Consider the following 22,933-nt stretch of genomic DNA (forward strand, 5'->3'; position numbering starts at 1 on the left):
TTAAGGAAATACATACAAATTACACAAAATTAGGAAAAAGATGGCAAAGGATTGAAAATCAAAATAAGCTGTGATTAACCGTTTTAATAATACTTCCGTGCATTTTTCTGTGCAAATGTGTGTGATTTTTTACTTACAAAGAGAAGGAATCTTCAATCTACAGGTTGTATACTTATTTTTTAACAGCATAATTATCTTGGTAAGCTAAAAATACCATTTACAAATCAGCATTATATTTTGCTTACTGTAAGGGAGCAAATTTTATTCATTTAACTTCTTAATCATCTGCCTAGAAATTGTTTTATCAATAGATATTAATTAAAATGAGAAATTCTTGAGTTAATAGTCTAGTGGAGGCTGAGACTGTGAACAAAATCAGGAGTATTTAGCTGTTAGAAATGGGCAAGTGCCTGTAGGAGATATTTCTACACCATCTCTCCCATTTCTGTACAGCTGTTGGCCAGAGGAGACAACTACACATCATCCCACACATCTTCTCATTTGTACAAGAAAGAGCCTTGAAACATAGAGATTGTGCTCCCTGCATTTCTCTGGAACAGAAAATGCTAGTCAAGGAAGTATGAGTATTCATGTAACATTTAGCAAGTCAGTTGATGTGGGTGGAGTTTCGTGAGGTGGGGAGAGAGGATTTGAAGAGAAGGCCAGAGAGCTGGTGGGGCCCGGAGGTCTGTGTCATGTAGGTTTTTGACAGGACTTTACTCTGAGGGAAATGGAGAATTACATTTTGGGTTTTGAGCATAGTAGTTACATGAGCTGATGTTTTTTAAAAAGTCACTCTGTAGAGGAACAAGATGGCGGATGAGTAGGTGGACGTGGAGTACATCTCTCTCCTCGGATACATCAGGAATACACCTTCAGACATAGAAGTGCACACAGAACACCAGCTGAGAGCGGACAGGAGGACCTGACCAGCAGAAAAGAATATATGGAACCACACAGAACTCTGTAGGACAAAGGAACTAGAGGGAAAAACTGGAGTGTTAGTAGGACTCGACCTGCCCTCAGCGTGTGGGGGAACTGAAGCAGGGGTCCAGTCCCCACAGCGGGGCAATTGTCTGAGTCAGAGGAGAAACATTTAAGGCTGAGTGTGAAACAGTTGATCTGTGGCAGCCTGAATAGAATGAGAATCAGACAGTTCTTGCCGCAGCCATACAACACCCCGGACAGGGATGCAAGTCCCCTAGAAGGCACAGTGGCTGGGAGCTGGAGCTTAGGGATTGTGGAGCAATCCCAGGGCAAGGGCTGCTGTGGAGAGACAGATGAAGGAATGTGAGGGAGGAGACTGTGGTGGGAAATGCCAAGTCACGCATAGGGGATGGAGCCATCACCATAGCCTCTCTCTCCCCACACACCAGCATGGGTAGCTGAACAATAGAAAGGCTGACCCATCGAGCTCCTAAGGCAGGGAAGTACAGAGGAGGACCCCACTCGGAGTGCCCCTTTAAGTGCCTCATGTGCTGATTTACAGAGTAGGACCCCACTGTGGGGCGGGGTGTGGCACAGGGAAGGGGGGCCCTCTATGTGCTTGATGCATGGAACAACAGGAAAGATCCCCAGGCAAAGGAGCCCTCTAAGTGCCTGAACAGGCGGAGCTATGGACAAAGACTAGCCGAAGAGGCCTTCTGATGGCCAGGTACCAGAGGCTTGAAAAAAGACTCTGATAGGGCCAATACTTCAGTGGCTCAGGCAGTCTGTTTCCCTGCACATTTGGTGGCACCATGGTCCCCACGACCCAAGCAGCTCTGCTACCTTCATGTTCAACCCTCACTGGGGCAGAACTGTCACAGGCAAAAAAAAAAAAAAAAAAAAAAAAGTCTTGTGTCTACACACATGGGGTCCCTTCGGTTGTGTCCAACTCTGCAACCCTGTGGACTGTGGCCTGCCAGGCTTGTCTATCAGGAGGTTTTCCAGGCAAGAATACTGGAGTGTATTGGAAAATACTGATTGCCATACTCTTCTGGAGCACTATATTTCCTGATGCCCTAGCCGCCAACTCTCCTGAGTACTGGGTGCTGCCAGAACCCCTGTGACCCAAGGAGCTACACCACCTTCACACCTGGCCCTCTCTGGGACAAACCTAGGTTCTCCAGGACAGCCTCAGGAGCAAACCCCAGTGGACAACACACATGCAGAGGTGGAAATAAAACCACAATTGAAACCCAGGGGCAGTGTGTTTAGGGAAGAGGACCCAAAACCTTCCCACCAGCTGTATAAGTTGCAGATTAAATCTACACAATCAGCTATGCAGACTCTGTGTCTATGGAATATATAAAAGGACATTGAGAACTCCCACAGAAGAAAACGCACTAGTTCTGATAGCTGTTGACATTGGAGGCAAGAACACACAGGAGTCAGAACAGATTAGAAAATGAATTGCCCCCACAGCAGGTCCAGAGACCAGCACAATGTTGGGGGGGCATCCTAGGGAGGTGAGGTGGACTGTAACTCAAAGAGAAGGAAAGGATCCTGACAGCAGTGACTCAAGAAAAACAATTATTATTCTTGTTTTGACCTGCTGTGTAGTTTCTTATGGATCTTTTTTCTTTTTTTTTTTCCTCTGCCCATCCTCATTGTAGTTGTTGATTTTATTGGCACTGTGAAATCTAATTAATCTTTCGAGTTTTTTTTTTCAATCACACTTTTTATTGTTGCTATAAACCTCTGCCTTTATGTTGGGCCTTTGCAGCTCTGTGGAGTTTTCTATGTTGTTTTGTTTTTTCTTTCCTCTTCCTTTTTTTTGTTTTTCTTTTTAAAAATTTTTTAACTTTAATTTTTAAAAAATCTTCCTGTGTTTGCTTTTCCTACTGTTCTTTCCCCCTAGCAGTTAATCTTTAATGTATATAAATCTATTTTATCTACTTCTGTTTAGCTTCACATATCTATTCTTTCATTCTTTCCTTTCCTGTCAACATATTTGTTAGCTTTTTTTTTTTCATTGTTTTATTCCCCACTTGGCGCCATGCTTTAGTTTAGTTTTCCAGTTTGTGCTTTCGTTAGTTTTGTTCTTAACTGGTAGATATCATTTTTGGTATCCTTTGTTCTCCAGGTCAGTCGATTGTACTTTATTTTTGTTGGACTCTATTGATTCTGCTTATGGATGTATATGTACATGTGTATATTCCATCATTTTAATTATTATTTACCGATTTTGTAACTCCCATTTGTCTGGAGTTCATCTTTGGTTTCCTATTTTGAGTATGTGTTTTAATCTCACTTAATGCCATAACATCTGGAAGTTCACAGTTCATGTATTGCTGAAGCCTGGCTTGGAGAATTTTGAGCATTACTTTACTAGCGTGTGAGATGAGTGCAATTGTGCGGTAGTTTGAGCATTCTTTGGCATTGCCTTTCTTTGGGATTGGAATGAAAACTGACCTTTTTCAGTCCTGTGGCTGCTGCTGAGTTTTCCAAATTTGCTGGCATATTGACTGCAGCACTTTCACAGCATCATCTTTCAGGATTTGAAATAGCTCCACTGGAATTCCATCACCTCCACTAGCTTTGTTTGTAGTGATGTTTTCTAAGGCCCACTTGACTTCACATTCCAGGATGTCCAGCTCTAGTTGAGTGTGAGTGATCACACCTTCGTGATTATCTGGGTCATGAAGATAATTTTTGTACAGTTCTCCTGTGTATTCTTGCCACCTCTTCTTAGTATCTTCTGCTTCTGTTAGGTCCAGACCATTTCTGTCCTTTATCAAGCCCATCTTTACATGAAATGTTCCCTTGGTATCTCTAACTTTCTTGAAGAGATCTCTAGTCTTTCCCATTCTGTTGTTGTCCTCTATTTCTTTGTATTGATCGCTGAGGAAGGCTTTCTTATCTCTTCTTGCTATTCTTTGGACTTCTGCATCCAGATGCTTATATCTTTCCTTTTCTCCTTTGCTTTTCACTTTTCTTCTTTTCACAATTATTTGTAAGCCCTCCTCAGACAGCCATTTTTCTTTTTTGCATTTCTTTTCCATGGGAATGGTCTTGATCCCTGTCTCCTGTACAATGTCACGAACCTCTGTCCATAGTTCATCAGGCACTCTATCTATCAGATCTAGTCCCTTAAATCTATTTCTCACTCCCACTGTATAATCATAAGGGATTTTATTTAGGTCATACCTGAATGGTCTAGTTGTTTTCCCTACTTTCTTCAATTTGAGTCTGAATTTGGCAATAAGGAGTTCATGATCTGAGCCACAGTCAGATCCTGGTCTTATTTTTGTTGACTGTATAGAGCTTCTCCATCTTTGGCTGCAAAGAATATAATCAATCTGATTTCACTGTTGACGATCTGGTGATGTCCATGTGTAGAGTCTTCTCTTCCAGATGTTCAAGCTGGTTTTAGAAAAGGCAGAGGAGTCAGAGGTCAAATTGCCAACATCTGCTGGATCATTGAAGAAACAAGAGTGTTCCAGAAAAACATCTATTTCTGCTTTCTTGACTATGCCAAAGCCTTTGACTGTGTGGATCACAATAAACTGGTGGAAAATTCTGAAAGAGATGGGAATACCAGAGCACCTAACCTGCCTCTTGAGAAACCTATATGCAGGTCAGGAAGCAACAGTTAGAACTGGACATGGAACAATGGCCTGGTTCCAAATAGGAAAAGGAGTACATCAAGGCTGTATATTGTCACCCTGCTTATTTAACTTATATGCAGAGTACATCATGAGAAATGCTGGGCTGGAAGAAGCACAAGCTGGAATCAAGATTGCCAGGAGAAATATCAATAACCTCAGATATGCAGATGACACCACCCTTATGGCAGAAAGTGAAGAAGAACTCAAAAGCCTCTTGATGAAAGTGAAAGAGGAGAGTGAAAAAGTTGGCTTAAAGCTCAACATTGAGAAAATGAAGATCATGGCATCCGGTCCCATCACTTCATGGGAAATAGATGGGCAAACAGTGTAAACAGTGTCAGACTTTATTTTTCTGGGCTCCAAAATCACTGCAGATGGTGATTGCAGCCATGAAATTAAAAGACACTTACTCTTTGGAAGGAAAGTTATGATCAACCTAGACAGCATATTCAAAAGCAGAGACATTACTTTGCCGACTAAAGTCTGTCTAGTCAAGGCTATGGTTTTTCCTGTGGTCATGTATGGATGTGAGAGTTGGACTGTGAAGAAGGCTGAGCACCGAAGAATTGATGCTTTTGAACTGTGGTGTTGGAGAAGACTCTTGAGAGTCCCTTGGACTGCAAGGAGATCCAACCAGTCCATTCTGAAGGAGATCAGCCCTGGGATTTCTTTGGAGGGAATGATGCTAAAGCTGAAACTCCAGTACTTTGGCCACCTCATGTGAAGAGCTGACTCATTGGAAAAGGCTGTGATGCTGGGAGGGATTGGGGGCAGGAGGAGAAGGGGATGACAGAAGATGAGATGGCTGGATGGCATCACTGACTCGATGGACGTGAGTCTGAGTGAACTATGGAAGTTGGTGATGGACACGGAGGCCTGGCGTGCTGTGATTCATGGGGTCATAAACAGTCAGATACGACTGAGTAACTGAACTGAACTGCACTGAATGCCATAACAAACCACTTGTGGAGTCTTTGTTCCTGACCAGAGATCAAACCCTGATCCTTTGGCATGGAAGTACTGATCCAAGACCGTAGAGAGCCAGAGGACTAATCCTAGGAAGTATAAAATAGACAGAACTCCCACAAAGGAAATCACTTGAATACAAGACTGGCATCACCCAACTACCAGTAGCACCCTGTGTAGGACACCTCATCCAAACAACAAACAGAATAAAAATCCAAATCTAGTCATCATCAGACAGGATTACCACCTCACTCAGCCTTGCCCATTAGAGGAAAAATAAACAAACAAAAAAATAGCATAAATCTCACCCTATATGAAGCTTACACAAACCATTTCACCAACCTTGGGGCAGGGGGGAAGAAACCAAAAGGAAGAAAGAATTCAACCTTGAAGCCTAGGAAAAAGAAACCTCAAGCACAATAAGTTAAAAAAAAAAAAGAATGAAAAGGCAGAGAAACACTGCACAAATGAAGGAACAAACTAGAAGCACAGAAGTCCAAATAAATAAAGACAAAATAGGCAAACTACCTGAAAAGGAATTCAGAATGATGATAGTAAAAATGACCCAAAACCTTGAAAACAGAATGGAGATAATGCAGGAATCAATTAACAAAGACCTAGAAGAATTAAAGAATAATCATGCAGAGACAAACAACCCAATTATTGAAGTTAAAATTATTCTAGAAGGAATCAATAGCAGCATATATGAAGCAGAGAACGAATCAGAGAGCTGGAAGATAAAATGGTGGAAATAACTCCTGAAGAGAAGAATAAAGTAAAAAGAATGAAAAGAACTGAGGATAGTCTCAGAGACCTCTGGGACACTATCAAATGCACTAATATTCAAATTATAGGGGTCTCCAAAGAAGAAGAGAAAAGGAAAGTGTATGAGAAACTTTTCAAAGAGAGTATAGTTGGAAATTTCCCCAGCATGGAAAAGGAAATAATCAATCAAATCCAAGAATCACAAAGAGTCCCATACAGGATAAACCCAAGGAGAAACACATCAACACAGACACTAACCAAACTAACAAAGATTAAACACAAAGAAAAAATATTAAAAGCAGCAAGGGAAAAGCAACAAGTAACATACAAGGGAAACCCCATACATTAAACAGCTGGCCTTGCAGCAGAAACTCTGCTGGCCAGAAGGGAATGGCAGAATATTCTTAAAGTACTGAAAGGGAAAAATCTACAACCAAGATTACTCTACGTGGAAAGGATCTCATTCAAAATTGATGGAGAAATCAAAAGCTTTTTAGACAAGCAAAAGTTAAGAGAATTCAGTACCACCAAACCAGCTTTACAACAAATGTTAAAGGGACTTATATAGTCAAGAAATACAAGAGAAGAAAAAGATCTACAAAATCAAACCCTAACAATTAAGAAAATGGCAAAGGAACAAATATATCAGTAATTTCTTTAAATGTAAATGGATTAAATGCTCCAACCAAAAGACACAGATTGGCTGATGGGGTACAAAAACAAGACCCATTTATGTGTTGTCTACAAGAAACCTACTTCAGACCTCAAGACACATATAGACTGAAAGTGAGAGGATGGAGAAATATATTCCATGCAAATGGAAAGCAAAAGAAAGCTGGAGTAGCAATGCTCATATCAGACAAAGTGGACCTTAAAATAAAGAATATTTCAAGAGATAAGGAAAGACACTACATAATGATCAAGGGATCAATCCAAGAGGCAGACATAGCAACTGTAAATATCTATGCACCCAGCATAGGAGCACCTCAATACATAAGACAAACAGTAACAGACATAAAAGGAGAAATTGACAGTAACACAATAATAGTAGGAGACTTTAACACCCCACTCACACCAATCACAGATCATCAAAACAGAAAATAAGGAAGCATGAGTCTTAAATGATACATTAAATGAGATGGATCTCATTGATATCTTCAGGATATTCCATATAAATGCAGAAGAATACATCTTCTCAAGTGCACATGAAAAATTTTCCAGGATAGACCACATCTTGGGTCACAAATCACGTCTCAGTAAGTTTAAGAAAATTGAAATCGTATCCAGAATCTTTTCGGACCACAATGTTATGAGACTAGATATCAGTTACAAGTAAAAAACTGTAAGGAACATAAACACATGGAGATTAAATAATACATTTCTAAATAACCAACAGGTTACTGAAGAAATCAAAAGGGAAATCAAAAGATTTCTAGAAAGAAATGACAATGAAACATGAGAACTCAAAACCTATGGGATGCAGCAAAAGCACTTCTAAGAGGGAAGTTTGTTGCAAAACAATCCTACCTCAAGAAACAAGAAAAACTTTCAATCGACAACATAACTTTACACTTGAAACAACTGGAAAAAGAAGAACAACACCCTCCCTCCCCACCCCCCACCCCCAAATTTGCAGAAGGAAAGAAGTTATAAAGATCAGAGCAGAAATAAATGAAAAAAAGTAAAAGAATCAATAGTAAAGATTAATAAAACTAAAAGCTGATTCTTTGAGAAGATAAACAAAATTGAGGGCTATGGTTTTTCCAGTGGTCATGTATGGATGTGAGAGCTGGACTATGAAGAAAGCTGAGCACCGAAGAATTGATGCTTTTGAACTGTGGTGTTGGAGAAGACTCTTGAGAGTCCCTTGGACTGCAAGGAGATCCAACCAGTCCATCGTAAAGGAAATCATTCCTGGGTGTTCATTGGAAGGACTGATGCTGGAGCTGATGCTGGCCAATACTTTGGCCACCTGATGCAAAGAGCTGACTCATTTGAAAAGACCTTGATGCTGGGAAAGATTGAGGGCAGGAGGAGAAGGGGATGACAGAAGATGAGATGGCTGGATGGCATCACTGACTCAATGGATGTGAGTCTGAGTGAACTCTGGGAGTTGGTGATGGACAGGGAGGCCTGGCGTGCTGCAATTCATGGGGTCGCAAAGAGTCGGACGTGACTGAGTGACTGAACTGAACTGAACTGAAAGTACGGTCTGCAGTGCTTGGTATAAGAGGGGCTAGTGGACAAGTCTCTAGACTGGAAGCTAGAAAGTTTGCTGTCTATCTTGCCTTTAGAATAGATGTGACAAGGTACTGGACTTATACTTTGAGGCTCACTATTCTAATTTATAAAATGGAAAAATTATTAAGAGACATTTTGCTGATAGAAGACAGAATTTATTTACTTTGTAGAACACACTGGGTTGAGGGGAGTAAAGCAACAGGACTGTTAGTTAAGCTCATGGGCTCATTACCAGGTACATCCCCGAAAGTGAATGTCACTCAGTTGTGTCTGACTCTTTGCAACCCCATGGCCTGTACAGTCCATGGAATTCTCCAGGCCAGAATACTGGAGTGAGTAGCCTTTCCCTTCTCCAGGGGATCTTCCCAACCCAGGGACGGAACCCAGGTTCCCTGAATTGCAGGTAGATTCTGTACCATCTGAGCCACCAGGGAAGCCCATTCCCAAATGTCCATGCATTTAAGAAAAATTCGAACTAGACCCAGCAGAACTGTGTTATACTCACTATCTACCTCTTTGAAATGGGAAAGATTTTGAATCACATAAAAAGCAGTGGTACCAGGGTCCAGCCCCAGTTGGATCCAGGGTATCCTCAGGGTGACGGCATCGGTGACTGAGAGACTGATAGAGAGAAAGGAAAAGAATGTTATAGTTAAGAAAATAGAGGAGAGAAAGAGGCTGATATTCCTTGGTTTACGCAGAAAGCCAATAAAGCCCCAGCACGGGACTTGCACTGTTCACGTAAGCCACAGGCACCCTCTTGAATCTCGGAAGGTGCCCCACCTTGGGCACCTTCTCAAGTGAGTCTTAGAAGCCCAGGCAGAGAAGTGAACTCAGAGGGCCCCTGTGCTCCAGGGAGTCAGCCTGAAAAGAAAGAACAACATGGGGAGACCAAGCTTCAGTGAGCAAGGCCCACAACTTTATTTTCCAAGGGAGCTTATGTACCTTGAGCTGTACATAGAAAATAATGGAAGATGCAGAGTCATGCGGGGTCAGCAGTCCTGACCCTTATCGAGACCAGGCTTTCTTTCTGCATTCCTTCCGACATACAAAGGTCTCAGGTGATTTACATCATCTTCTGGCCAGGAGGCCTGCTAACATTTTTATGACCCTTTCTGATAATGATTAGTCAACCAGAAAAATTATTTTCTCCAAAAGTGATTTTTCTAAAGTCAGGTGCCACTCTCCGAAAGCAGTAGATAAGTTTACATTCCTATAGGGTAAGGGTTTAGTGGGCTATAACATGTAAAGAATTTATTAACTCAAGGTCTGATGTGGTTAAATCAAAGGCTACAACTTATTTTTTTCACATACCAGCTATATTAATTAATGTATATTCTCAAAGACATAATGGGTAAGGGATATGGAAACTTAACAGCAAGTATTGACTCAACAATGAAACCCTCAACCAGTGCTATTCTAATAATTTCTTAACTACCTGAAAGGCTCTATATTTTTAGAATATTATAGGCTTCCCGTGCCTCTCACGGTTGGGAGGCCATAAACAATCACATGTGTAACTGCAGAAGTCTGAACAAGCTTGTCAGGCAGCTAGAAAGTCATCAGAGGGGTTTGGATTGGAACACTCTATTATGCCCAGGAGACTTATTAACTAAAGCTCTAAGTTGATTTTCTTTAGAGAAAGGTGGTTGGGGATAGCCTCCCGTTAATATCAGAGGTTTTGGTGAGAGGCATGAAATAGTAGAACAGACAGATTCTGCTTTTGGGGTAGATGCTTGAGCAGGTCCAGGGGGTCCCTTGAGTCCTGATTCGCCTTTGCCTATCAGGTCTCTTCCTCATGACCTTTGCCATGGGTGGGATCTCTCGTGCTGGCTCCTGGCAAAATGGAATATTATTGAGCATTGAAAACAAAGTTAACCCACTTGCAATCACACAGAAGAACTGGGAGAACATTAAGCTAAGTAAGCCAGAAATAGAAAGACAAATACTGCATGATATCCTTGTAGGTGGAATCCTAAATAATAGTACTTGTAGAAGAGAGAGTAGAGGTATGGTGAGCAGAAGCTGATGACAAGACTGGGAAAAATGGAAAGATGTTGGTCAAGGGTACAGACCTTCAGTTATAAGATGCATAATTCTGGAGACCTGATGTACAGCAAGTTTACTATAGTTAAAAATAATGGGCTATATCTTGAGATTTTTTAGAGACTAGATATAAATCTTCTTATAAGCACCACCAAAAGGTAGCTATGTGAGGTAGTGGGTCTGTTGACTAGCTTGCTTGTGGTAATTATTAAGAATGGATACTTACATGAGTAAGAACAATCCAGGATGAAGCTCAAGCTAGAATCAAGATTGCTGTGAAAAATATCAATAACCTGAGATGTGCAGATGACACCACCATAATGGGAGAAAGTGAAAAGAAATTGAACAGCCTCTTGATGAAGGTGAAAGTGGAGAGTTAAAAACCTGGCTTACAACTTCACATTTGAAAAACTATGATCATAGCCTCCTGTCCCATAACTTTATGGCAAATGGATGGGGAAACAATGGAAACAGTGACAGACTATTTTTTTTTTTTGTCTCCAAAATTACTGTGAATGGTGTGTAGCCAGAAAATTAAAAGACACTTGCTACTTGGAAGAAAAGCTATAACCAACTTGGACAGTGTATTAAAAAGCAGAGACATTACTTTGCCCACAGAGGTACATATTGTCAAAGCTATGGTTTTTCCAGTAGTCATGTTCATGTATGGATGTAAGTGCTGGACCATAAAGAAGGCTGTGCACCAAAGAATTGATGCATTTGAACTGTGGTTTTGGAGAAGACTCTTGAGAGTCCTTTGGACAGCCAGCAGATCAAACTAGTCAATCCTAAAGGAAATCAACCCTGAATATTCCTTGGAATGACTGATGCTAAAGCTGAAGCTCCAACACTTCGGCTACTTGATGCTAGTGACAACTCATGGGAAAACATCCTGATTCTGGGAAAGATTTAGAGCAAGAGGAGAAAGAGGGGACAGAGGATGAGATGGTTTGATGGCATCATTGGCTCAAAGGACATGAGTCTGAGCAAACTCTGGGAGATGGTGAAGAACAGGGAAACCTGGAGTGCTGCAGTCCATGGGGTTGCAAAGAGTCAGACACGACTGAGCAAGTGAATAACAAGAATAACTTATATGAGAATATCACATTGTACACCTTGAAAAGATACCATTTTTTGAGGGGGTGTATTCTGTGTGGCTTTACTGATAGGTAGAAGTCTCAGAAGCTTTCACCTTGGTTCTTGGTACTTTTACCAGGCACCTTGTAACTTTGGTCATTTTGCTTCAAACACCTCACATTATAAATCATATTCATAACTACAACATTTTGTTGAGTCCTTTGAGTTCTTTCATCAAATCACTGAACCTAAAGGTGGTTTTGCCATCCTCTGATACCAGCAATCAGCCACTGATCACCTGAAGTTGAAGGGTTCCTGGCTAGTGTTCATTTTAATTATTTATTAGGAATGTTAAGGGAAACTGTCATGGGTTCATCACTATACATACAGAACTAACCAAAGACAGAGAAAAAAGTTGATTCTTGGGAAAATCAAAGCTTGTGCCTAGCGATATCTTATGTGAGTATTCAACTTCTACATTTGTTGTTTATGTAGGTTGCCAAGAGGGATGCTCTGGAATTCACCTCATTCGCTATAGATATTGGGTTCCGCCATATTGACTGTGCTCATGCCTACCAAAATGAAGAGATTGACCAGGCCATTTGAAGCAAGATTGAAGATGGCATTGTGAAGAGTGAAGACATATTCTCCACTTCAATGGTACTGTGTGTATTGTGTGTGTGCCCGTGTGCAAGTGATTGTGCCAATCACTTTTAACAATTACAGACAATTACATAATAGGGTCCTTTGGTTAGAAGTTGTTTGCTGAACTATGCTAATTGGTATATTCCTAAAGTATTAGTTCCCTGGTGGTTCGGTGCTTAAGACTTGGTGCTTTACTGCCATGAGCCAGGATTCCATCCTTTTTTCGGGAAGTAATATCCCACAAACTACGCAGTAAGACAAAAAAAATAATTACCTTGTGTATTATTAATGCAACTTTCTTTCTTTAATCTCTACAGCTTTGGTTAACTTCCCTTCGACCACAGTTGGTCCAACCAGCCTTGGAAAAGTCACCAAAAAATCTTCAACTGGACTACGTCGATCTCTATATTATTCATTTTCCAGTGGCTCTGAAGGTTAGAAATCGCCTTATGTGTGATCACATAAATGTTATATCTTGTGTTAAAATGCGTATCAACTTGCATGGATGGTTGAATAAAGATTTTTCTTAGTAGGTTGAAGGGGCAATTATACTAGAGTAGAATCCCCCAAATAATTATTTGTAATTATCTTTTTACTGAGTTTTTTGAAAGGAGTTAATAATCTGAGGCTCTGCCTGAAAAACTAAAGGAAAGAGAAATCAGCCAGTTCTGCACAGTCCTTGTTATGACTCCTGAGTGTCCGGGGATTTCATGAACCAAGAGTTTGGTGCAGCTGTGGTGAGCATGACACTGCCTTACATTGAACATGATGAGTTAATCTTGTCTTTTACTCTTTCAAGTTGAGCAGATTTGGTGGTGCTTTCTCTGGGTGAGTCAAATCTCTTAATTGTATAGGAAGTTGGGAGACATGGCCTACACTCTTGCCTGTCTTCACGATGAGGTTTGTAGACTGCACTTAGCCATTAAGAATGGTGGTTTACTTAGAACTCTTGGTTTCAAGTTACAGAAATAAACTCAAGCTATCTAATGCAAAATCGCTTAGCGGACTATGTAGATGGCAAGTCCGAGACACAGAGTGTTTTGAGGATTTTCAGCAGTGTTCAGAAATGTCTCCTTTCTTCTATCCCTTATCAGCATACTACTCATGATTTACTTTATTTTTTACTGAACATTTTCCATTGGAAGCAAATATGACCTTGCGGCAGTTTGAGGTTCACAGTCACAAATATTTGAGAGCATGTGTGAGAGCACATTTGAGAGCACCCACATTTCATATCCACCTAAAGATAGCCTTACAGCTCCCATGTCTGCCCTAGGGCACCTGATGCTCAGAGGGAAAAGAAAGTCTGATACCTAGCCATATGAAGACTACAATTTTTATTCTGGAAATTATGTCATGTAACTTACTGCCATTTCCAGCCCCAAAAGGCATTTCAAAATAGACAAGTACAAGTAGCAGACAAAATACAGAGAGGTCACTGTGAGTCCCTTTTAAGACCTAGAAATATTGTATTTATTACAATGTATATTGAGTGTAAGAGATTGGAATAAGCCCCCTGCCTAAAGGTATTGCTGATAATTCCATATATGCATATCACTTTGCAAATATCGGTATTTAGAAATTTGTGAAGCTACCTGATGGAGGTTTGATCCCTGGTGCCTGGCAACCTGGCTAAATGCAAAGAAATTATTTTGTGACATCAATGACTGCTTCTGTTCCAGCCAGTGGAGGAACTATCCCCCAAAGATGAAAATGGAAAACTGATATTTTACCCAGTGGATCTCTCTCATACATGGGAGGTGAGTCCAGGGAGGTGAGAATGAGGGGAGAAGTCAGCAGAGGGGTAACCTCCTTCATCTCTTCCACCTGTGAGAATGGGCTGTGGACCATCAGACTCAGCAGTTCATGAATCTAGGGGCACGGATGCTGGGGTTGTGGAGAGGAAACCATTGCTGAAATGTTCACAGAGAGGAACGGAGGAAGAGAATTTGGGGACAGTGTAGACAGGCATCTTTTTCCTTCTATGTGATATGACTTCTCAGGAGTTTTTCAAAGGTGGGGCAGTAATTTTTCTTTTTATATCATGACCTTCTTCCCGATTTTTCTTCTTGATAGTCAAAGGTAAGTCTTGATGGATGAGTGTGATTACTGATGTTTTTCAGCATTAATTCTTGTTCTATTGCCCATTCCAAGTGACTGTTCACCACCCCTCCCTCCCAGGTCTTGGAGAAGTGTAAGGATGCAGGGCTGACCAAGACCATCATGGTGTCCAACTGCAACCACAAGCAGCTGGAGAAGATCCTGAACAAGCTGGGGCTCAAGTACAAGCCTGTCTGCAACCAGGTGAGCAGCTTGGCTCTTCTCCCTCCTGCTCTTCAGAACCTCCTTCTTGCCCTGGAGCCAGATGTCTGTCTGTCCTCCCCTCCTGTTCATCTGACCTTTATGGGCAGAGGATTCTAGAGAGTAGGGTCTCTCTGGTGGTGTGAATAGAATCTATAACAGTATCTCTGTTTACAAATTCTGGGTGGAAAAGTGGGATGCTTTCCTTCTAAACTGTGGGTAGAACCCAGAACTAGAGGAAGGAGGCATTTCCTTGAGATGAAAGGATGACCAGATGGAGGCGAAAGTGCCCTGAAGTGATCTGCATACAGGAAGGAAGATGAGGAAAACATGGAATCAGAAGTAAATTAATAAAGTAACAAATCAGCTGAGATGGGTGTTAAGGGTTTGTGTGGGGTTCTGATGTCTGAATTCTTGGTCTTGGTGTCTCAGCATTTATGAGTCTTAAACAGGGAGCACAGTTCAGAAAAATGTGTTGCAAGTAATGAAAATCATCTAGTTTAGAGGGTGAAGTTAAAAGCTCAAGGTGATACTAACAATCTATGAATATTTACTCAGGACCATCTACTCAAATGTAGAGCCCAGCTTTTGATTATTCAGCCTTGGACTGCTTCTGCCATACATGTCTATCATAAAATTAACTGTATAAATACACTTTTCTCTATTTCTCTGTTGATGTTGACATTTCCAGTTTACATTTAATGATGTAGTCTTTTCTTTAGCCTTTGAAATCTTTTAGTCTTTCTCTGTTATATTAATATTGCCTTTGGATATAATCTGACAGTCTTCTCTGTGGGTGTTCTACAGGTGGAATGTCACCCTTATCTCACTCAGAGCAAACTGTTGGATTTCTGCAGTTCACATGGAATTGTTCTTGTTGCCTATGGTGCTCTGGGATCCCAATGAGTAAAAGAATGGTATTGAATCCTATCGAAGATACCTGGGAGTTTCCATAAAATTCAATTTTTGATGAAATATTTTAAATTATACAGCACTCAGATAACTCTCATAGGCAGAGGCAAGAGAGGGGAGGGATGGAATGAATCCTTCTTTTTTATCTTCCCATTACACAGCCATTTTTTCTATGTTGTATTAGATTGTCGATTTATCAATAACAAATGTCTGCATTGAAATCTATATAGAATCCCCCAGTTGAGACCAGAGACACAAGCTTATGTCATGATTTACTTATTGACTAATGGACATATTTCTAAAAATAGATATTGCAATCTTCACTTATCTCATATCTAAAATTGAGATGATAATATGTCTATGTCTATCATGTTAGAAAAAATTTCAATTTGAAGCATTTTTTGACATCTATAGAAACATAATGATAAAATAAATGTCTCTTATTTTGAGACTACTCAATTTTTATCAATACCTTGAAAAGTTAAATTTTAAAACAATTTCTTGCCTTTTCCTTCTGTATTTCTATTCATGCCCTTGATTTTAGAAGAAAAGCAATCTGAGAATTAAAGAAAATATAGAAAATTTGGCAATCTGGTCTCAACCTAATAATCTATCGGAATCACCTGCAGAGCTTTGTAAACACAGACTGGGAGGTGACACAGTTGAAGTTCTGTTCAGTTTGTTTTCAGCTCAGCCATAGAATTTATATTTATTACTACATCCTAGTTGATAGTGATGATGCCGGTCCTTGGACTATACTTTCAGAAGCTCTGGTTTAGAGTCTACCTATTTAGTCTGTATGGGAAGCCTACTTACAAACTAAGTATTCAGTCTCAGCTCTTTGGCATTTCTGAATTTCCTTCCAGGGTGAACTTGGACCTGCCCGTTCTCTCGGAGGAACCAGTTCTTTGTGCCATTACCAAAAAGCACAAGAAAACCCTACTCTGGTTGTCCTTTGCTACTAGATACAACGTGGGGTTGTGGTTCTGGCCAAGGGTAACAATAAGAAGTGGATCAATGAGAACATACAGGTGATGAGCAGGGCTCTGGGCAGAGGGCTCCTAAGGAATATTTTTCCTAAGGGTCATTCTTTGTTCAGCTCTCAAGACTATACTTGAGTCAAGACAAGTTGCTTGTTCTTCCCTGTGCATGAATGCCTTGTGTATATTCCTGATGGTTTTCTCCTCCAGATTTGGCAACAGGAGAGACAGTATGGCTAGATAGGGTTAAGATTGGACAGAAAATAGAGATCTTAGTTTTAGAGTTATATCAACAATTTACTCTGTTACCTCATGTAAATGATATCTTATTTTCTCTGCTCTCAATTGATAAAATTTCATTATGTGTTTTTTTAAGACTGTTTGAACTGCTCTAACAAAATACTACAGATTGAGTGGCTGGGAAAAAAAAAAAACCTAAATTTGTTTTGCACAGTCTGAAGCTGGAGGTCTGAGGTCAGGATGTCCTTGTCATCGGGTGAGGGCTCTCCCCTAGGTCACAGCCTTCCCTTTTATCTTAACATGGTGGAGTGGACAACAGCTCTCTCCAAAATCTCCTTTATGAGTATGATATTGTTGAAATCTCATCCATGAGGGCTCTGCCATCATGATCTAATCATCCGAAAGGCTCTATTTATAACACCATCAACATGTAAATTTGGGGACACAAAAATTATGGCAGTGATCTTTAACCTCCTAATCATTATGGTTATATTTTGTATTTCCCTGAATACTAATACATTTTCATCTTCACACATTTAATCTTCTTGAGTTGCTGTCTTTGAGAAATTTCTCTTGAAGACTTTGTCCACTTTAGCTATGTTGTTTCTCTTTTGACTTCTGTGTAAGAGACTATTATTGTACTTTAGCCATAGCTGTAGAGGAAACTCTCCCCAGTTTCAGGACTTAATGCAGAGATGACTTCTGCATTTCTTGATTCTGTGGTTTGGCCAACAGCCTGCACTCAGCTCAGCTGTTGTCCTCTTGGCTGGGCTCTCTCATGCATTTTCAGGGCAGAGCAGCTTGGCAGTTCTGCTTTAGCAGGTGGACGTGGCTCTTGTCAGAGAATGCTGAACACCTCTCTGTATAGTTTTTCATATATAATCGGCTAGAATAAGTCTTCGTCTTAGCGCTGTTGTATGATTGCCAGTCAGTGAGTGGGGAAAAATCTCTTCCCTTGGGGTCACAAAGAGTTGGAGACACTGAGCGACTGAATAACACCAAGTGTCCATATTTTCCACAGATATTCATCATCAATTCAGTCATATATCAAGTATCCATAAGTACATTTCTGCCCACTCTTTTCTATTTAACTTTTCAGTTTTTTGTACTGTGTTACTAGAGAGAAAAATAAGTCTTGCCTTTCAGTATGGTATGTTCTTCTATTTTAAGGATGTCTTAATTACTTTTGACTAGCTCTTCTCTCATTTAATATTTGTATCACTATACTGACTTCCACAAGAGAATATGTGTTTAAGTCTTTGGTTCATGTTGCATTGAAACATGAGATCACTTTGGAGAAAATGAATTTCTTTATAAAATTGATTTTTCCATTTCATTATTATGATGTGAATTTTTAATAATTTGTTGTTCCTTAATGTTTAAGCACTTTTCATAACTTTGTCCACAAAGGCATTTATATAAAGTTTTTGTTAGATTTCTTTGTAGATTGTGAGTAGTTTGATATCAGATTCCTGAACAGGCTTTCAAGCGGAGCCTCCTCCCCAAACTGCTTCAGCTGAACGCTGTCACCCTTAGGGAGTGTTGGGGAGAGGCAATCAGTCTAATGTCAGCTCAGGTTCATTATCGAGTCACGAGTGTCTAAAGCAGTGTGTCTGGAAAAAAACAATTTTAGATTTTTTGTTTTGTTTTTGTCTCAAGTAATTCACTTAGAAAGATAAATGACTGATGCAGTGTAATCTTTTTGAGGAGGACAGAGAAGGAGAAGGTGTGGGAAGGAGAGGTGAGAACTCAGCAGAGGGTCCTAGGTTGCTCACCTGGAAGCTGAGGACAGACACGGCTTCCCTGTCCCCTCTTCTTGTCTCCATTCAGCTGGAAAGTCTTCCAGTCCCCAGGGGGAGGCCAGCTCCTTTAAGGAGAGGTTAACATGATTGTTCCTTCCTTCCTTCCAGGTGTTTGACTTTGAACTGACTCCAGAAGACATGAAGGAAACTGATGGCACCAACAGAAACATGAGATATTATGAATTTCTACCATAAGTGACTCGCAGGTGTTTCACACATACACTGTTTTCTGTAGCAGGCAGGTCAGCAGGGGAACTACACTTTTTAAAAGCTTAATTCTAGGAAGATAGTTCTGATTTCCAGCTTAGGAATCTACTAGGGGCTTTCTACAGACCTCAGACCAGAGGTTTCCTCCAGGGCTCCATTTCTCACCAACAGAAATGTGACTGGGGCTCAAGACAGCCCATCAGTAAAATCCCCTGAGTTGACATCATGGTGAATTCACTACTTTGTACCCCTAGTCCCTGTGCTTGGTGTACTTCCTCTAAGGTTTGAGGGACCCAGTAGACACTGAGGGCACAGTGCCTGCAGCTCAGTATTCTTTCAGTGTTCTTTGAACATGTTTAATCTTTATTTTTTTTATACCAGGGGAAAGTTATTATTACAGTATTAATAATAACTGTATAATAATGAATCCATCATGAATTGCATTCAAGTTTTGTTGTTGTTTTTAGTCACTCACTTGTTTCCAACTCTTGGTACTTCATGGACTGTAGCCTGCCAGGCTCTTCTGTCCCTGGGATTTCCCAGGCAAGAATACTGAAGTGAGTTGCCATTTCCCTCTCCAGGGGATCTTGCCGACCCAGGGATCAAACCCATGTCTCCTGCTTTGCAGGTGGATCCTTTACCACTGAGCCACCTAGGAAGCCTGCAATCATGTTAACCCCACAAAACTATAAAATGTATTGTGGATGTTTTTATGGAGGAGGGTCCTAGAAAGGCCAACATTCATCAGTGCTACAATGTCACATGGGCCTGCCTCCACCTTGTCCCCTATGTGTCTGGTGGACATTCTCCCTAATAGGAATTTCTTCACCAAGACACCATCTGCTTCCTACAAATCTATCTCTTCCCTATTACAACTCCCATGTCCTTATCCTTGTTATCTCATAAAACTGAATCACAAGTAGATCATGAGCTTAACTGACCCTCCAGTGAGTGACTGCCTAGCAGGACACACTCAGATAAGATCATCTGGGTTTCTTGGGTGAAGACTCATGCCAGAGTTGTATTTGTCCATTAGGGGTCTACCCCCTGGGGAGCCCCTACCTTCTTGACTTTGATTTAGTCACTAACATGGGATTCCAGCTGCCTATTTACTGCATGAGGATGTCAGGATTGAAGACACAGAAGACTAATCAAACAGGAAGACTTTGGAATGGTGCTTATAGAGAAGGGAATACCAATTATTGGAGAAACGAAGATTTCCTATCCAATGAAAGATGTCAAAACTCTCCCTATTGTTTGTATAACTGTATCATGCTTCTGATAAAAGACATGATAATTGGAAAAAAAAGGTGGAAGGTTACTTTTCTGTACTTAAGGAGTTTTAAGTATAGTTGTATGCTTTCCTTCATTAGGCTGTGAATGCCTAGACTTATTTATCTTTGTGGGCTCGGGTCCACAGCCTGGCTCCTGGCCCCTGGAATCGCTTAGAATGCATTCTTTAATGAATTGAATTGAAAAAGACAAATTCTGAAAGAATAGTAGAAACATGGAAAAAGAAAAAATTAGTAATAGTAATTAGTGAATAACCAGTGGCTTATTCCATTATAATTTAAAAAATTAGTAATCCCACTTCGAGCTGTATGATTGATTATTCAGGTGCATATGATAGTGCTCGGATTGGTGACAAGTAGTTCCTTAATGGAGGCACTCTGCATTTCGGGATCTGCTCAGTATTGCTTATTGATAGATGTGTGAAAAAGAGTCAGACGTTCCACCTGTGTCTGAAATGACTTCCACAGTTAGTCCTAGGTCTTGCACTCTCATAAATTGTAAACTACCTGTCACCATGGAGTGAATATCACACATAAATGTTGGAACTGGACGTGCAGGTGCCGTGTGTATATGGAGCAGGCATCTGCATGTGAGCTTGTCAGGGGAGAAGGAGGGATGTGTTTATAGATTTAGACAAATATATCCTGACTGCATCTATAGAGTAGCAACTTTTGAAACATGACAGATTTAATAAATTAATGCTCTTCCTCTCTTTCAGTGGTGTTGGCCATCCTTAGTATCCATTTTCTGAAGTATATTGACTCTCACCTCTCACTGTGATTCTTTGAGAATTACTTGCTTCTAGGACTATGAAGATGATTTTTGTACTTGGTGAAGGTGCTTAAATGAAGTATTTGAATGTTTCAGAGCTTGTCTTTCCTTAAAAAAATAAAAAGCTTATGAAACAAAGACTTCAAAGTAAGAATACTATTTTTTTCAAAATTAAAAAATACAAATTGCAGAAAATTTGGAAAACAGAACGGAAGTGATTGAGTATAAAGATAAGCTGTGATTAACCCATTTAATAATACTTAAAGTTGGTGCCTTAACCTTATGATTTTCCTATAGAAATATGTGTGTATTTTCATTTACAAAGAGAAAGATCTTTAATCTACAACTTGTCTACTTGTTTTTAACTTAGCATAAATATCTTGATAAAATAAAAGTATGACTTAAAAAATCCAGTATTATATTTTGCTTACTGTCAAGCAGCACATCTTATTCATTTAGTTAACTTTTTAATTGTTTGTCCATGCTTAGTGTTTTGATGAGTTTTTATATATTTTGCCATTGATTCATTGGTTGCAATTCATTCATTAATTCAGCAAAACTTTACTGAATATTTTTTTAGAAACACATGGTTTTATTAATAAATATTATTTAAAATGAGAAATTCTTGAGTTTATAGTCTAGTGGACCAAGACTGTGAATGACATCAGGAGAATTAAGCTGTTAGAAATGGGTAAGTGCCTGTTGGAGATAATTCTGCACAATCTCTCCCACTTCTGTACATCTGTTAGGCAGAGACACCAACTACTCTTCATCCCACACAACTTTTCATTTGTACAAGAAACAGCCTTGCAACATAGACACAGTGGCTCGCTTCATTACTCTGGAACAGAAAACACTATGTTCAGGAAGAATGAGTGTTTATGTAACACTTAAGGTCCAGCAAGTCGGCTGATATGGGTGGAGCTTACTTAGTGAGTTGGGGAGACAGGAGCTGAAGAGAAGCCCCAGAGAGCCACTGGGACCTTGGGTCTGTATCATGTAGGTTTTTGAAAGGATTTTACTCTGAGAGAAATGGGGAATGATGTTTTGGGATCTGAACAGAGAAGTTACATGAACAGAGATGGTTTTTAAAAAAATTACCCTGGTTGCTATATTGAGAAGAAAGAGAAAAAAAAAAGCCCTCTATTAGGACTCTACAGGAATCTAGGTGAGAGATGATGCTTGCGTGGACACAGAAGGAATAGTAAGGGTGGTCAAAGTTGTTAGAGTAGGGATGTATTTTAAGGGCTGCATCAACTAGACTGTCTAACGTATTGGGCATAAAGTGAAAGGAAAAGGGGAATCAAAGCTGACCCCCAACATTTGTGCTTAGGGGATAGGAAAAGGAGATGCCGTTTTCTCAGATGGAGACAGTGTGGGAAGAGCACATTTTTGTGGGAAGATTAAGAGTTCAATTATAGACATGTATCTTTGAGATGCCTTTAGGTACCCAAGTGAAGATGCATGCATACAGTTGGACATAGAAATCTATCAGAGAAAAAGGTTAGCTGAAATATTTATATTTGTGGTTTCTCAAATTTAGTTGCCACTTAAAGCCAAGAAACTGGAAAACTGGAGATAATATGTCATACAGTGAGTGAGTATAGACATGGATGTTAAGCTTCATGACAACTCAGCACTGAGGAGTTGGTTTTTCCTTAAAAAAAGAAAAAGTGGAGGAATCAGCAAAAGAGGCAGAGAAGGAGAGGCTAGTGAGGTGGGAGGGACTGTTCTTAGAAAGCAAGTGAAGGGTATGATTGGAGGCAAAAAGAGTCCAGTGCTTCCAAGTGGACAAGTAAGAGAAGACTGAAACGGACCATTGGATTGGGCAGTTAACCTTGGCAAGGTCAAGCGGTGCTTTGATAGTGGTGAAGGCAAACCCTGAGTAGAGTAAGTTCAAGAAATGGTGTGAAGAGACCAGTGAGAAACAGAGTACACACGGTTTTCAAAGACGTTGCTGTAATGAGGACCATGGAATTGGGCAGGTGCTGAGGAGAAAGTGGAATTTAAGACAAGGTTTCCTGTTAGGGGAGATGACCACCTGCTTCTGAGGTCAGAGGAACAGTCCAGCAGAGAGAGGAAAACCTATGATACA

General features: G+C 40.3%; 1 pseudogene; it reads left to right on the forward strand.

Annotated features, from left to right (window-relative positions):
* The first annotated feature begins 10,930 nt into the window (after positions 1 to 10,930).
* Positions 10,931 to 18,762, forward strand: LOC138091115 (dihydrodiol dehydrogenase 3-like; annotated as a pseudogene).
* Positions 18,763 to 22,933: the final 4,171 nt, after the last annotated feature.

The sequence above is a fragment of the Capricornis sumatraensis genome, chromosome 15 (genome assembly GCF_032405125.1).
Source record: "Capricornis sumatraensis isolate serow.1 chromosome 15, serow.2, whole genome shotgun sequence".
Lineage (NCBI taxonomy): Eukaryota > Metazoa > Chordata > Mammalia > Artiodactyla > Bovidae > Capricornis > Capricornis sumatraensis.